Raw genomic sequence first — 15,380 nt, 5'->3', positions numbered from 1 at the left:
TGACATTTGCTTTGGTTTATACTCTCTGGCAAACAGCAGAGTTCCAGTGAAGCTGACATGCAGAGCTCACAGAGATGCTAAGGAAATATTTTTCCTAGCAACAAGCAGCATATGAAAACATGAAGAAATGCTTCCCCTGCTCATATTTGCCTTCCACTTTTTTAGTCATTTGTGGCTGAGATAAGAATTGGGGAATTAAACATTCTGGTGGTTCACATTTTTCAGGCAATCTGAAAAACCTTGGAAAAATAGAATCTTTTTGTCCATTACTCATTATTATTTGTAGTACAGGAGCACCTTGAGGTGAGATCAGGGCCGCATTGTACTGGCCACTGTACAAACACACAGTAATATATAGTCTACCCCCAATGGGTAGACCATAACTTATGGGTCTACCCCCAGTGGTTACAGTGGCTCAACTCTATTTTGAGGTCACTCTTACACGGGTTTACAGCTGCCTTATATAGATTTATCCTAAATCAGTTCCTTACTGACTTAAGCTGAATTGCTATAAGGTGCTTTCTTAAGCTCATTTAAGAGTGTCCACACAAGCATCTTGTATCAATTTAATTAATTAACCATGTTGGTTTTGTGTAGACAAGTTCTTAAATGATAAGTTCTTTGCAGCATAGACTGTCTGTCATTCTGTGTATACAGTGCCTAGCACCCTTGGGGACTGAGCTCTGTTAGGACTGCAAGGTGTTAATGAAATAAAAATAATTATACTTTTTCTTTATATTTTACTTTGGAGTCAATGGGGTTTTGAATGGGGGTAGCAGTCTGTCTGTGTACTGTCAGATGCAGGACCAGAACCTCAATAGAAAAGGCAGAGGGAAAAAGGAAGAATTATCATCCATGCTTTACAAAAGAGGAACTAAGGCAAGGAGAGATTAAATGACTTGTCTGGGGTCATCCAGGAAGTCTATTGCAGAGTCAGGAATTGAACTTAGTTAGCCTGATTACTCAGCTAGTGCTTTAACCACAAGACCATGGTTCCTCTCAAGAGGATGCCTGCTCATAGGGTAGGACAAGCTCAAGGTTCCGATTCTCATCCAAAATTTAGACTCATAGACTTTAAGGCCAGAAGGGACCATCCTGATAATCTAATCTAATTTCCTGCACATTGCAGGACACAGAACCTCACCCACTCCTCTAATAGACCCCTAACCTCTGGCTGAGATACTGAAGTCCTCAAATCATGATTTAAATACTTCAAGTTACAGAGAATTCACCATTTATTCTTATAAAAACCAGCAAGTGACCCATAGCCAATGCTGCAGAGGAAGGTGAACCCCTCTTTCCCCATATCTCTGCCAATATGACCTGAGGGAAAATTCCTTCCTGACCCCAAATACAGAAATCAGTTAGACTCTGAACTTGTCTGCAAGACCCACCAGCCAGACACTTGGGAAAGAATTCACTGTAGTAACTCAGAGCCCTTCCCATCTAGTGCCCTATCTCTGGCCACTGGAGATATTTGCTATTAGCAGATGCAGATGGGCCATATGCCATTGTAGGCAATTTCATCATACCATCCCCTCCATAAATTTATCAAGCTCAGTCTTGAAACTAATTAGGATAAGCCAAATTCCCAAAGGACTAAGTGGAATTTTAGACTAAATATGGACTGCAGGGTTTGTTAAATTGTTTGAAGATAAGACCCACTAACACCTACTGTGATAAAGTAGTGAAACATTCAGTACTGAAGCAACATCTTCCTTGGTAAGTTCCTGAGCTCTATCAACTCTCCCTACTATAGAATTGACCTTTTCTAGTAACTTTTCCCCAGGATCCATTGGATGGTGGGGTCTGGCCTTTTAATTTTGGCAGAGACTAGCAGCTGCAGTTCTGAAGTGGCCATTTTGTAACTTGCTACTGTTTGTTATGTTGTTTTTTCCTTCAGCTGCTCAGTATTCTTAGCTCCTTTTACATTTTCTCTCCCAGTTCACTCTTTCTAGTGTCCTTTTAAGTCTGTGTTCATTTCAAGAGATGAATAAGTTTTAGGAATACTTGCCTTAGTTCCAGCTATGGTCCTTTATCTGGTGCTGTTTTAGACCTGAATCTTTATTTCTGGGTATGCCTTTTAGCAGTATGATTTAGCTGCTTATAATATAATTAAATACTAGCCAGTGAATTACTCTGAACCTGAGGATACATGTAGATATATTTCATACTGTGATTTCTGGGATCCACATAAAAGGGATCATAATGATTCTGGCTCCTGGAGGTAAAAGAGTCTGGGAGTGAGGTGGAGCCAGCCCTGAGATAGGGGAGTGCCTCATGTTACAACTTGAGTGGTCTCTGATTAATTACATAGTGACGTGGAAGGGAAAAGTCTCTACAAAGAGGCATCCAGGTCTTCACAGCCAGAAGATGACTGTGACATGGAAATTTAAAGACTGGGATGTAAATGGGATGACCTCTGGGTTGTGGTGCTACCTTAAGAATAGTGCCATGATAGTGAAAAGAGCAGTAAAAAAGCATGCATTTTAATGTGTGTTGTATTATCTGGTACCTGTGTCCTTGGCAGTCATGCTCCCAAAGGCCCTTAATAGTTTTCTAGGCTGTAAATGAAATATTGTCTAGGTAGGTAGGTAGATAATGATGACGCCTCTAAAACAGATAAGAGTCAGGAGTCAGGAGTGCTCAGTTTCAAACAGTTCAGATAAGAAGCCTCCAACTTGTGGTTGCTTATCTGATTGAACCTAAACTCTCATCTATTTCAGATTTACCAATCACAAGTAAGGATTTACCTGCTTTGATAATGTGGTGGTGAGCAGCATAGAAAGTCCTAAGATACAACTCTCTTATTTTATCCATCCTTTGCTCTATCCATGTTTAGTGTAGTGAACACCATAGTACCTAGGGACCAAATAGAAGAGCTAAAAGACGCCATTGTATGAGAGAGGCCATATTCTCTGCTTCATCTTTCAGATAATCTCTTTGGGGGAAATATAACTATATGAGAACAGGCCTCTTGTTGACCAATATGTTGCTGGCTCTGTTGTAGGTGAGTCTTGCATGATGTTCTAAAGAAGGCAATTGTCTTGCCTCTCTTGTTTTATCAGCGAATTCACATGAGTGTATCAGTCATATCTGTGCCGTACTTTATATAGTGCATTCTTTATTTTTTAGCTATTAAATAACCTTAATATCAGTCATTGACGCATGAATTCATTTCAGGATGGAAATGGAAACACCACCTCTTTGCAGCTAATAATAGGAGTGACATTGTTAAACAATTAAAATGAAAAATATTATTAATAGGTTCTTCATACACGTTAAACAAAACCTCAATAAGCACTCTGTTTTATTGTTTAGCCTTCTGCATGAGTCATAGGGAAAGTGTTAATGTTCAGGAGCTGATATGAATCACGTCTTTGTGAACAATCTTCCAAGGCCAGCTCTGAGACCCTAAACATATTTATACTTTGTAGTCAGCTTCGTGCAAAGAAACTGAAAGTGTAATCAGAGTGAGTTTGTTTAACAAAGAGATTCTCTGCATTTTATGTATACTGAATGCTAACATGGGGTGAAAATAAGCTACTAAATGGAGTGCTGTGCACATTAGGGTACAAGTCACAAATGGAATGTGGCCGGCAGCACAAGCCAGTAAATGTTGAAAGTGCTCTGTGACTTTAAAAGAAAATCCTATATTCATGCATGGAATCCATATAACCCCCTATTCACAAAGAAAGATGTCCCCTTCTCTTACAAGCTGATCCATGGTGCTTAAAGTGTCTCTGGGTTCTGACAACTTTTACTAACAGTAAGGTAACTTCAAGGGAAATGAAGATTAGTCTTACACAAAATGACATGAATGTGTTTTAAGTAACTTGGGTGCTACAATATATTGTATATGTTTGTATTACAGATAGAAATGTAGAATTACTGAAGTACAAGCTACTGTACTGCTTTATATGCAGTCAGACCAAAGAAATTAGTCTTTCTAATGAGATGATCTGCTAATTAGTAGCAGTAATTGGCAATAGTTGTGTTGATTACTTCCAATAATTTGCAATAGATGTTGATAACTACCTTAATGTCCTGGAAGTCTCAGCGCACAAGAGGATTGAATTTGCCTGTTCTGGAGGAGGGAGAGAATTAACTGATATTAACACCCTTTCTAACACTGTAAACTACTCAAAGTTTCTGGTGACAAAGTGCAGTTTGGAGGAATGAATCGGGTGGTCCTAAAATCTAATCCTATATTTAGGAATTATCATGATATTCTAATAGTATTGTTTGTGTATTTCTTTTATGCTACGATAGTGTAGATTAGGAAATTGCTTTGGGATATGAACACAGATAAAGCACTCTCTTTGGCTGTTAGTGTCAGACATATGTATATTCAACCCAGGAAATTCATGGGTCTTCCTGGTTTTGGGTTATTTTTAAGTACAATTTTATTTCATTTTTATCTATGCACCCTTTAATAATATCAGAAGTTTGCACATTCGTAAAAGTACTCATCTAAGGATGACAAGATGCTTTTCAAACATTACTGAATTAATCCTCATCACAACCCTGTAAGGCTGTAAGTATTAATACCAGCTTCTTACATATGTGTAAAAGGAGGCACAAATAAATTGAAATGACAGAGCCAGGAATGGAATGAAGAATTCCTGGTCCTGTGCTTTTAACCATACTACATTTAAGACATGACATCTACTCATAAAATACATTCCTGCACAGCCTCTCTCCTCCCCACACTCAAAAGTACACATTTTGTTTGGGAACTTTAATGACTGTCATTGTTCTAAATTGAAATACTGTTATGTCTTGTGCTCTCAGCTAATACAGCTATCCTGTGTTCACAGGTGGCACCCATCGGCCCTGCAGTGCTGGAGCATTTTTTTTGGAGGAGCTGTAGCCATCTTCATGTCTTTGACTGGTACGGAACAATGAAGGTGTATATCTCCTTGGGGAGGGCATAGTTTGATTTTCTTGAAAGAACCAGCACATAACCTTACCAGATATAATAGCCAATGCCCTGCTCAGTGATGGAGATTAGTCAAAAGTACTATTTACCAGCAATCTACAGAACAGAAAGACAACAGAAAACAAAGGAATTGCTAGTTCATGCAAACCTTACGTCGATATTACAAAAGAACCCTGTAAACTTTAAGTTTCAGAATAACACTCTATTATACCTAGTTCCTCACATGTCAGTGTTTCTTGTTCTTCTAATAGTCTTGTCAAAGTTGATAACTCATGTGCTTAAGGCCAAGCAGGTGCACAAATGTCTGGACCAAGGTCTAATACTATTAAAAAAATAAAAGTTTAAAGCCAGGTGTCACTTCATTTAGAAGTGGGTTAAAGTGTTATTAATAGTCTGATTAAACATCCTTTTCTTTTGCAACTAGGACAGAACATAATTATAACTGCTTCCTTTTCTGTTGCAAAACATATATTGACATTTGATTAGCAATGCTTCCTTCGCTAATCTGTTGATATATCTGCGTTTATAAGTGGCATGTCCAATCTGCTCTGTTTACAGAGAACCTGGGGAAACCTCCACCCTTGAAATGAAACAAAACAATATCATTTGCATATTATGCAGTTAATCTTCCCTTTGGTTTGTGGCACAGGTATAGGTCATGGCTTTCTTGAAGCAGTTTCAGTTAATATGCAAATTACAAATATTCAGGCTAATAACCTCTTGTTGCTTTAGAAGGATACAGTTTATCGAGGCTGAAGTGGACAAATTTAGAAATTCAAGTAGGCATCATATAGAAATTAGAATTCAGACACATGGATACAGTCACATGTCACAGTCTTTCTGATCTTACTGGCAAATTCATAGTTTTGCTTGGTGTCATCATTCAGATTTGATCAAATAAAATGTGTCCGAATGATGACATCTCTGCACATAAAGCTCTTTGTGACTGTCTGCAGTGAGAACAATCGAAATGTTGGTAGGGGAGATTTTCACAGGCAAAGTCAGTGTGAGTTGGGCACCTAGTTTCATTTGTGCATATGAAAATGTTCAGTAAGCACAGAGATGTCTTAAGGTATTGCTATATTCCATACTGTGAAAACAGAAGGTAAAGGAATGGCTAGTAGACATATCCAAGCTAGCGTTAATCTAGCTACCTTGTGTACTGAAGCAGTGAAACTGTGGCACTGTGTGCTTTAGAGAGAGCCTTCTCTGAACCTTCTCTCTAACCCTAGGTAATTACGCACAGGGCTAACCCATGCTGAAGCGCACAATACTATGGCTTCACTGCTTCAGTACCTGAACTAACTAGTTGTGTAGAAGGGCATAGCTAGAGCTCTGTTGCCCTGTCAGTCTCCTGTTTTATCTCCACTGGTCTCCAGCCTGGCACACAGCTGACCACTACTGGGGGAGTTTAAAGGTGTTTTAAAGACTTCTTTGCAACCTCCCTCCTGATTTACACTACGCAGTCCTTGTCCATAACTTAAGATACAGCCTGGAATTTTTCCTTATTTGTGGCTTCAACAATAAAGTCAGATTTATTGAAATTATTCCTGTTAGAAGATTAACTTTGTTTGTTGTTTCCAGTCTTCAAAGAGCCTCTTGGATCTCTGCCTGCCTTCAGTGGGGTTGGTTAGCAAAGCTAGTTGCCTTTTCAAGGTTGAAAATTTAAACTTTGCTGCCACACATTGTCTGCAGGTTAAATAATGACCGTGCTGACCTGATTAACACAGAATGTTCCGTGTTGTTATTGCTGATCAAAGGGCTGTAATATGTGTCCAAATTACTATTAGTAGAAATTTACTCACTGCTGAGCTATGCAAGGTTTTCAGAAGTCATGCAATAAAAATGTTCAGATGTAAGTTATCAAACAGAGAAAGAAGAGCTTAATTTAGAAGCTGTTCCTCCACCAAAAAGTTATTGGGAATTTGGCCATAGTCTTCAACAGTGCAGGATCAGACCGTTATTATTTAACACTCTGTAGGCTGATGACACATATAGCACCTGGCTAGGGTGATGAGTTCTATAGAAATGTACGCATACACATATTGCAAATAATGAAGGAGCCAGTGATGAGGCTGTAAGTACAGACAAACTGAAAAGGGATCCATTTCTATGTCGCTTCTCAGAAGGTACAGCCCAGGAACTGAGAGATGGGCAGATGTAAAGGTAGCTTTATAGCATCTTTGCACTTCTATGATTCTGAACTGCTGTGACATGATTTGATATCCAGTGTAATCAAGAGGAGCTCCAGGGAATAATCTAATTGGACTGCAGCCAAAAGATCACCTAGGAGCCTGGCATAGGTGGAGGTCTGGTCCCATCCCTTCTTGCTCTTGACATTCTCACTCCCACCTCTGCACTAGCACCCTGACTTCCCCTGAGAGTGACTGAGGCCAGTATACCATGCCAGGGGAATCCCCATCTGGATGGTTACGTTTGTTCTGTGTTTCCTTTGCACAGCTGGAAAGCTATGAGTGAAGAATTCTTAATTGATTGCATATTACAACCCCCTTGTGCTCAATCTGCACAGCTGTTACTGACTACATAAGATGCCCGGCAGGGGAGAATCCAGCCCAGTGGAGGTTAAGAGTGGTCAATAGTTTTCAAAAGATACTCTGCACCTGACCAGATCAGGCCCTTTGATTCTAAGGGTGAGTTGTTATTTTATTTCCTGAACCCTTTAGTCCATTGCTAGTGAAGATTTCACTCAGTCCTAGTGGAGTTCAGGAATGCTTAATTCTTTGACTTCTTTGTGGGTATTCTGTCCAGGACGGGACAGACTTTTGTGAAAATAATATTGGCATGGCATCATTTGAGAACTCTGAGCTTCACTGTTTCACCCAGAATGTCAGTATTCTAGACCCTGACCCTGCAACTGACTCAGTGATGGTCGAATCCTTTGTCTGCTGAGGCACTGTGGTCCGGCCCACATGCAACTAGTTGCAGGATTGCGGCCCTAGTTTGCACAGATGTCTTTTCTTGGGAAACAAAAATGTTTATAAAATGTGTAACATTCAATTTAATAATTGTATTAAATTATAAGGAAACATATGAGTTCCCTTAGTCTGAGCATCAACCCTTTGCAAACTAATTAGATTCAAATTGTTAGCAGTGGAAAAATATCAGTTTGTGTTTTGTCTTTCACATACTAGTCTTAAAACACAATAGGAAAGATTTTTTACGGAATTCATTGTATTAAGTTAAAACCTGTACACTCTGCACTGATTAAAAAGTCCATTTTGCTAGAGGGAATCAAAGAGATGACACTGGTTTGTAGGTATGAAGATCACTATATTAATAACCTATAATCTTTCCCAGCTAGTTTATTCTTTCCCATGCTTGCATTCGCCTACCACATTTTGGTTGATATTGAGTCTATTCTAGAAGCATGCACAAAATAAACATGTATAAACCCAGCCCTCTGAGGAAGTGTTTGACCAATGAGAACCAGATTGGAGGCTTGGCATTCCTATGGAAACTGCCCTGGGATCCATTGGCCCATGGAGATATGCAGGATTTTGCTAATTTCAAAGGGTTAAACTTTACTCTTCCCTACCAATGGGAACATTTGGAAGCACATCCCCACAGGGACCCTTATGGAGTTTTCTTTTGTAGTGGCTGTTCCAGCCCAACCTTTCTGCAGTGAACTAAACACTGACAACAATGAGAAGTATGCTTTGATGAGTCAAGTCCCTGTAAATTTGGATGAAAAGTTTGGGGGGTTTCCTGCTCATACCCATTTTAGTAGCTGAACAAAACTAATTGCCATGTGGCTCCAGTATTCTAAATACTTGAATGATCAAGGTTCACATTCCCATAGTTCACTGCAGTTGATACCTTTCATTGGCTTATCAATAATCAGTGTGTTTAGTTTACTTATTTCCCTTTGGTAGCTTTGCGGTTTGAGTGGCTGTTTGTACAGCATTAGTAACTTAACAACACACACATGCCACTAGGCTGTCATTGTGGACAATTATTTCATATTCATGCACTTTTATTATCACACTTTTACAGCCTGCTTGTCAGTTTTTGGGTGGGGAAACTTACTATGATTGAACTTGGCATAGCAAGACTCTGATATTGTGAAACAGCTCCGAGAGGCTCAATAGCTCAGAATAGTTTATAGTGGCAGGTGTAGGAGATAAAAGAGGAGTGTCATATTTACTAGGATACGAGATACTAGGATATGCCATAAAATCTGAACCAGTGCAGGAGAACAGAAAGTAAATTATTATTTTATGATCACCTCTTTTTTAACTTGGTATGGAAAGCATTGCAGTAGTTCGAAGTAAGAAGGTAAAAGGGCAGCGCAGAACTGAATGCTTTAAGTTCACCTCAATATGGTCATCAAATTCTTTCCTTTGCAAATAAAAACAAAAGAAAAATGCTGTTTACCTGGGTAAAAAGGGCTACAAAAGTTTTGAGGAGATCTGTACAACTTTTTAGTATTAAAAATGAAAGAAGGGCTGGTAAGGCAATGTTTGGATCCAGATACGGATCTAGATCAGACTTAGAGTGGAGTTTGGATTCAACACTGGCTGAGGGGGAAGGTTTGGGTTCAGGTTGAGAACTAGGTGGTGCTGCCATCTTCTGAGTCACTCCTACAAGAGTGATGGAAACCTCATGAGATCAGAGAAATCCTATGTATCCAAATACAAGTCAAAATGTGAAAGCCCCTAGTTGATTTAGACTGAAGCTACAGCCAGCACAGTAGTGGTGGGTTCTGGTTCCAAGTTTTGAATTCAATCCCCTTCCTAAGATTCAAAAGAGTTCATAATAGAAGGTCAGGGTTTGGTCCATCTCCATTAAGAATAGTCTGTAGCGAGAGCTATTATCATAGGATTTTTACTACTATCTAGAGTAGTTTGTCAGCCACAGTTTAATTACCCTGGCACCTGGAGTTGTAAATGTTATAGCTGGTCAACATTTTTCAATGAAAAGTGGATTTTTTAAATTGAAAAATGGTATTTTTCAAAAAATGAAAACATTGACTTTTTAAATCAAAATTTTTCTTAAATCGTTATAACAGCTGGTACTGAAATGGTTCATTTGACAAATACCCATTTTTATAGACACAATCACTGTCTTAATTTGGTGAATTTTAGACATTTGTCTGTGAGATGGAATAAATCGGAAATGTCTAGTCTGGTGGTTATTTCCTTGTCACACCAGGACCATACTGGCTCAAACCTGCCACTGAGTTTAACAGGACCTGTAATAACCCATTTAAAACGTAATGCATTTATCACTTTGCTCAGATCAAAGGCATGCAGCTTCAAAGGCTCTAGTTACATTGGGAGGATGTAGTGGGCTGACTTTATCTATTGGTTAATGTAGAGTTTGAAATCTGTCTGATGCAAAAAAAAATTGAATTCAAAATTACAAAACTCCTTTTAAGATATTTTCACCCTGGTAGCTAGTAATTGTGTTATTGTAAATCCAAGTGTCCAAAGTTTCCCAGTGGATCCTTTCCCATGTGCCCAGATGGTACCATTCAAGACATAAATATTCATACTTTGTACATAGTGCAACTTTTATTTCTCTTTTTCCTGTCCTCCTTGTCATCTTCCTCATCTCCCTCTTTGACCTTTTACTTTCATGTCCATCTCTCTCCTCAGTGTTGTTAAATGTTGGAATGGAGAGGGAATGTGTGGAATGTTTGAAAATTTCATAAGATTGCCTGAAAACACATGACACTTGCCTATAATTTCAAGTTCAATTTCAAATGCAGAACTCAGGTCAAATTTACTTAAATGCTTATAAACCTTTTGGGCCCAATTTTGATCCTGTGCTGTAGTGAAAATAGTAATTCCAAGTCAAAAGAGTTACTCTTGATTTGCTCAGATGTAAGTGAGGACAAAATTTGAATGGACTGTTCATGCAAGATGTTTTGAAGTTTTTGCTGAACCTGGGGCAGGTTTAAATAAAAATTTGGCCTCTTTGTGATTTTAGGTGGAAACTACAAAAAACTACATACAAACTACACAAAACTTAGCCCTGGTCTACACTATGAGTTTAGGTTGAATTTAGCAGCGTTACATCGATTTAACCCTGCACCTGTCCACACAATGAAGCCGTTTTTTTTTACTTAATTGTTCTTAAAATCAATTTCTGAACTCCTCCCCGATGAGGGGATTAGCACTGAAATCGACCTTCCCGGGTCGAATTTGGGGTAGTGTGGTCACAATTCGACGGTATTGGTCTCCGGGAGCTATCCCAGAGTGCTCCATTGTGACCACTCTAGACAGCGCTCTCAACTCAGGTGTACTGGCCAGGTAGACAGGAAAAGGCCAGCGTGGCAATCTGCAGGTGAGTGCAGATCTTATCAGCAGAGGTGACCATGAATCGCAAAAGAGCTCCAGCATGGATCGAACGGGAGGTACAGGATCTGATCGCTGTTGTGTATTTGGTTGTCATGGGTTTTGTTACTATGGCAACTGAGTTAGACTATTAAGGGATAGCTCAGCCGGTTTCAACCGGCTGAGTGAGCTCTCTGTCTCTGTAAATAAAATGGAGGTTTTGGTTAGCTGTCTGCTCTCTGGCCTCAAGTGATTGCTTCCTACACCGGCTGCCCCAAGGATACAACACTGGCGACGAGGATGGGATCCTGGTGCTGCTCCAGTAACAGAAGGAAGTAGAAGTCAAGGTAAAGACCAAACAAAGAAAAAAAGCTGCTTGTTGCACTGACTGTGAAAGTGAAACTAAAAATCATGGCTACTCTGACCAGGCCCCTGGAGCCTTTTGATGAGAATACAGAGCAGTGGCATGTGTATACTGAGCGTTTTGAGCTTTTTGGTATTGCAAATGACATTACAGAAGCGAAGAAGGTGCCAATATTCTTAACTGTTGTAGGGGCTAAAACCTACTCTCTGCTACGCAGCTTACTACACCCTGTTAAGCCTGAGACTAAATCTTACAGTGACATTGTGGAAATCCTGGGGTCTCATTTCTCCCCAAAACCACTGGTAATTGCTGAAAGATATAGGTTCCACAAAAGAGACCAAAAGGAAGATGAAACAGTTGTACAATTTGTAGCCATTTTAAAAAGCTAGCAGAACACTGTGAATTTAAAGAGATGTTAAATGATGCCCTGCGTGACAGGTTAGTGTGTGGCCTCTGCAGTGAAGCTATACGGAAGTGCCTACTGACAGAGGCTCAGCTTACATTACAGAAGGCTGTTGATATTGCTGTCTCCATGGAACTGGCTACAAGGGAGGCACAATACATCGGTGCATCCCCTAGGGTGCAAAAAGTGTCACAAGAACTGACCCACAAAATGGTGCAGAGTCAAGAATGTTACCGCTGTGGTAAGCTGGGTCACCAGGCATCAGAATGCTGGTGTAAGGACCTGGTGTGTCGACACTGTGGCAAAAAGGGACACATTGAGTATGCCTGTAAACAAAAGAAAAAGAGGCCTGTGGTCTGGCCGACAAAAAGAGGAACCTTGCATACCCTAGAGCAGACCCAGGATGATCAAGGTGACACCTCCTCACAAGAGGAAGTGCCACTGCATGTTTTGTCTTTGGCAGCGGGCTCACATGAATACTGGGTAACCCCTTATTGGAGGGCAAACCTATACGCATGGAACTAGACACCGGTGCAGCTGTCTCGCTGGTTCCGGAGACTGTGTATAAGGAAAAGCTACAGCATCTTCCGCTTAAGGCAACAAAAACTGTTCTGAAGACGTATACAGGTGAAGCTGTGCCCATGTTGGGCACTATTGATGTTAAGGTGGAGCTCAATGGACAGGCGGCTAAATTGCCACTGTTTGTGGTGAGAGGTGACTACCCAGCCTTAATGGGTAGGTCTTGGCTTGGGAAGATTCAGCTGAACTGGGCAGAAGTGCACCGGATGACTAAAGAAGAAACCAGTCTAACCCCTATACTAAGGAAACATGCTGCTGTTTTTGGAGATGATTTGGGAAGTATGAAGGGAATCACTGTGACATTGAACATTAAACCTGGCAGTCCACCAAAATATCTGAAAGCCCGAACTGTGCCATATGCCATCAGGCCAAAAGTTGAAGCAGACCTGGAGCGCCTGGTCACCAATGGAGTCCTAATACCAGTTACCCATAGCTCATGGGCCACTCCTATCGTTCCAATAGTGAAGAAAGATGGCTCTCTCTGGATTTGCGGTGATTTTAAAGTCACTGTCAACCCAGTGTTGTGTGCAGAGCAATACCCGCTTCCCCGCATCGATGACCTCTTCGCAGGCCTGGCTGGGGGACAAAAGTTCAGTAAGATTGATCTGAGTCAAGCATATTTACAGATGCACGTCGATGAAAAGTCCCAAGAGCTGTTGACTATTGTGACTCATAAGGGGCTTTATCGATACTGTCGCCTACCCTTCGGAATCACATCGGCTCCCGCCCTGTTCCAGAGGGCTATGGACCAGATCTTGTGTGGCTTGTCAGGAGTTCAGTGCTATCTGGATGATATCCTGGTCACTGGAAGAAATGAAGAGGATCACTTAAAGAATTTAGAGGCTACCCTACAAAGACTGGAAGAGTATGGCCTAGAAGTTCGCAAAGACAAGTGTGAATTCTTCAAGCCCTCTGTTGAATATTTGGGACACATCATCGATTCTGCAGGTCTTCATAAGGCCCCTGCAAAAGTTAAAGCTATTGTGGAGGCAATGCCGAGGGAGAGAATTAAAATCAACAAAGGGGGTGGGTTTGCATTAAGGAGAAACACACACAACTGTCACACAGAATGGCCCCCAAGGATTGAACTCAAAACCCTGGGTTTAGCATGCCAATGCTCAAACCACTGAGCTATCCCTCCTCCTGCCCTAATCCAGGCAGGACTGAATCTCCATTAAATTTTTCAAGGTGCTCCTGACAGACCTCACCAAAACAATTGTTGGACGTTGATTTCAGGGAGGGAGGGAGAGGGGAGCAAATTAATACAAAACAAATCTGGTCTCTTTCTTTTTTGATCCACTCCATCTCTCTTATACATTTTAGGCTGGCAGCAGATGGTGCAGTATGATTGCTAGCCATCGTCATCTCCTGGCTGATCGCCAGAAGGCAGTGCAGTACGACTGCAGGCAGGACTGAATCTCCAGGAGAAGAAACTTAAAAAGAGAATGACCTGGAGTCACTCCCATTTATGTCCAGGCACCCCTGACAGACCTCACTGAGGTCAGCTAAAAGAGCACCCAGGAGATGACGACGATGACTACCAATCATAATGCACCGTCTGCTGCCAAAAGGCAATGAGCTGCTGCTGTGTAGCAATGCAGTACCACATCTGCCAGCACCCAAGAGACATGGTGACGGTGAGCTGAGCGGGCTCCATGCTTACCGTGGTATGGCGTCTGCACGGGAACCCATGAACAAAAGGCAATAAATGATTGTTTGCCGTTGCCTTCACGGAGGGAGGGAGGTGGGGCCTGATGACATGTACCCAGAACCACCCCGACAATGTTTTTGATCCATCAGGCATTGGGATCTCAACCCAGAATTCCAATGGGCAGCAGAGACTGCGGGAACTGTGGGATAGCTACCCACAGTGCAACACTCTGGAAATTGACACTAGCCTTGGTACTGTGGATGAACTCTGCTGACTTAATGGTCTTAAGTGGGGACACACACAATTGACTGTATAAAATTGATTTTTAAAAAATCTACTTTTATAAATTCGACCTAATTTCGTAGTGTAGGCATACCCTTAGTGGTTTTGCAAGTTTTGACTTGAAACTAGGCAAACCTCAGTGATTTCAGCTGTGTTTAGCATTGAGTGTTATGGATGGTGTGAACCTTAAATTGAAAGTCAAAGGGTGATAGAAAAGTAGTAAAATTTGGCAATGTGCCAACATTTTAAGAAAGGGTCTCAGAAAGCCCTGTGAACTGAGCCCGCTGAGTTTCTGTTTAAATTAACCTGAAAATTCTATAATCAACAAAATCAAGTTAACTACAGTGTGTCACCTCTGGCCACTGTCAAAAATTGTCTGTGAAGTATATCTGTAAGGATAGTTAGTGCAGAGAGAGCAGTGAACAGCAGCAGTATTTCAATAGAAAGGAAAATAGATACCAGAAAAATGATAGCTAGCAATGAATGCAGGAGTAGAGAATAGAAAGATGTGAGAGGGTATAGATGAGGGCTTTTTAAGTGTGGGTTAAAACAGATTATGGGCTACATCAGTAAAAAGTGTCAAGATATAGGACAAGATAGGAAAGCCAGAATGTGATGGAGGTTGAAGGCATGAAAAACAGGGGAAAAGTCTATGTGCAAAATAGTGGCTTAGTGCAACTTCAGAGGACTTGCATCCTCTTAGGGCGCTTTTGGAAAAAAAAATTAAATGGATAAATTTCTTGCAGCTATGTGTAGTGCAAACTCATGTGCTAGAAATTATCATGCACTACTCAATGTGAAATTCTAGAGAATGTGGTAAAGTATGGCACTAGGACCATCCAGCTATTCATGTGGTGCCA

The 15,380-nt window shown here is 40.8% G+C and overlaps 1 long non-coding RNA gene across 1 annotated transcript; it reads left to right on the top strand.

Moving 5' to 3' along the window:
* The first annotated feature begins 1,950 nt into the window (after positions 1 to 1,950).
* Positions 1,951 to 5,288, top strand: LOC120404583. The gene is made up of 3 exons (XR_005598045.1): positions 1,951 to 2,074; positions 2,935 to 3,010; positions 4,821 to 5,288. It is a non-coding gene; the product is annotated as an uncharacterized LOC120404583 (long non-coding RNA).
* The last annotated feature ends 10,092 nt before the right edge of the window (positions 5,289 to 15,380 follow it).

The sequence above is a fragment of the Mauremys reevesii genome, linkage group 4 (genome assembly GCF_016161935.1).
Source record: "Mauremys reevesii isolate NIE-2019 linkage group 4, ASM1616193v1, whole genome shotgun sequence".
In the NCBI taxonomy this organism is placed as follows: Eukaryota; Metazoa; Chordata; order Testudines; family Geoemydidae; genus Mauremys; species Mauremys reevesii.
The sequence above is the reverse complement of the archived record's forward strand: the minus strand, read 5'-3'. Positions and strand labels throughout refer to the sequence as shown.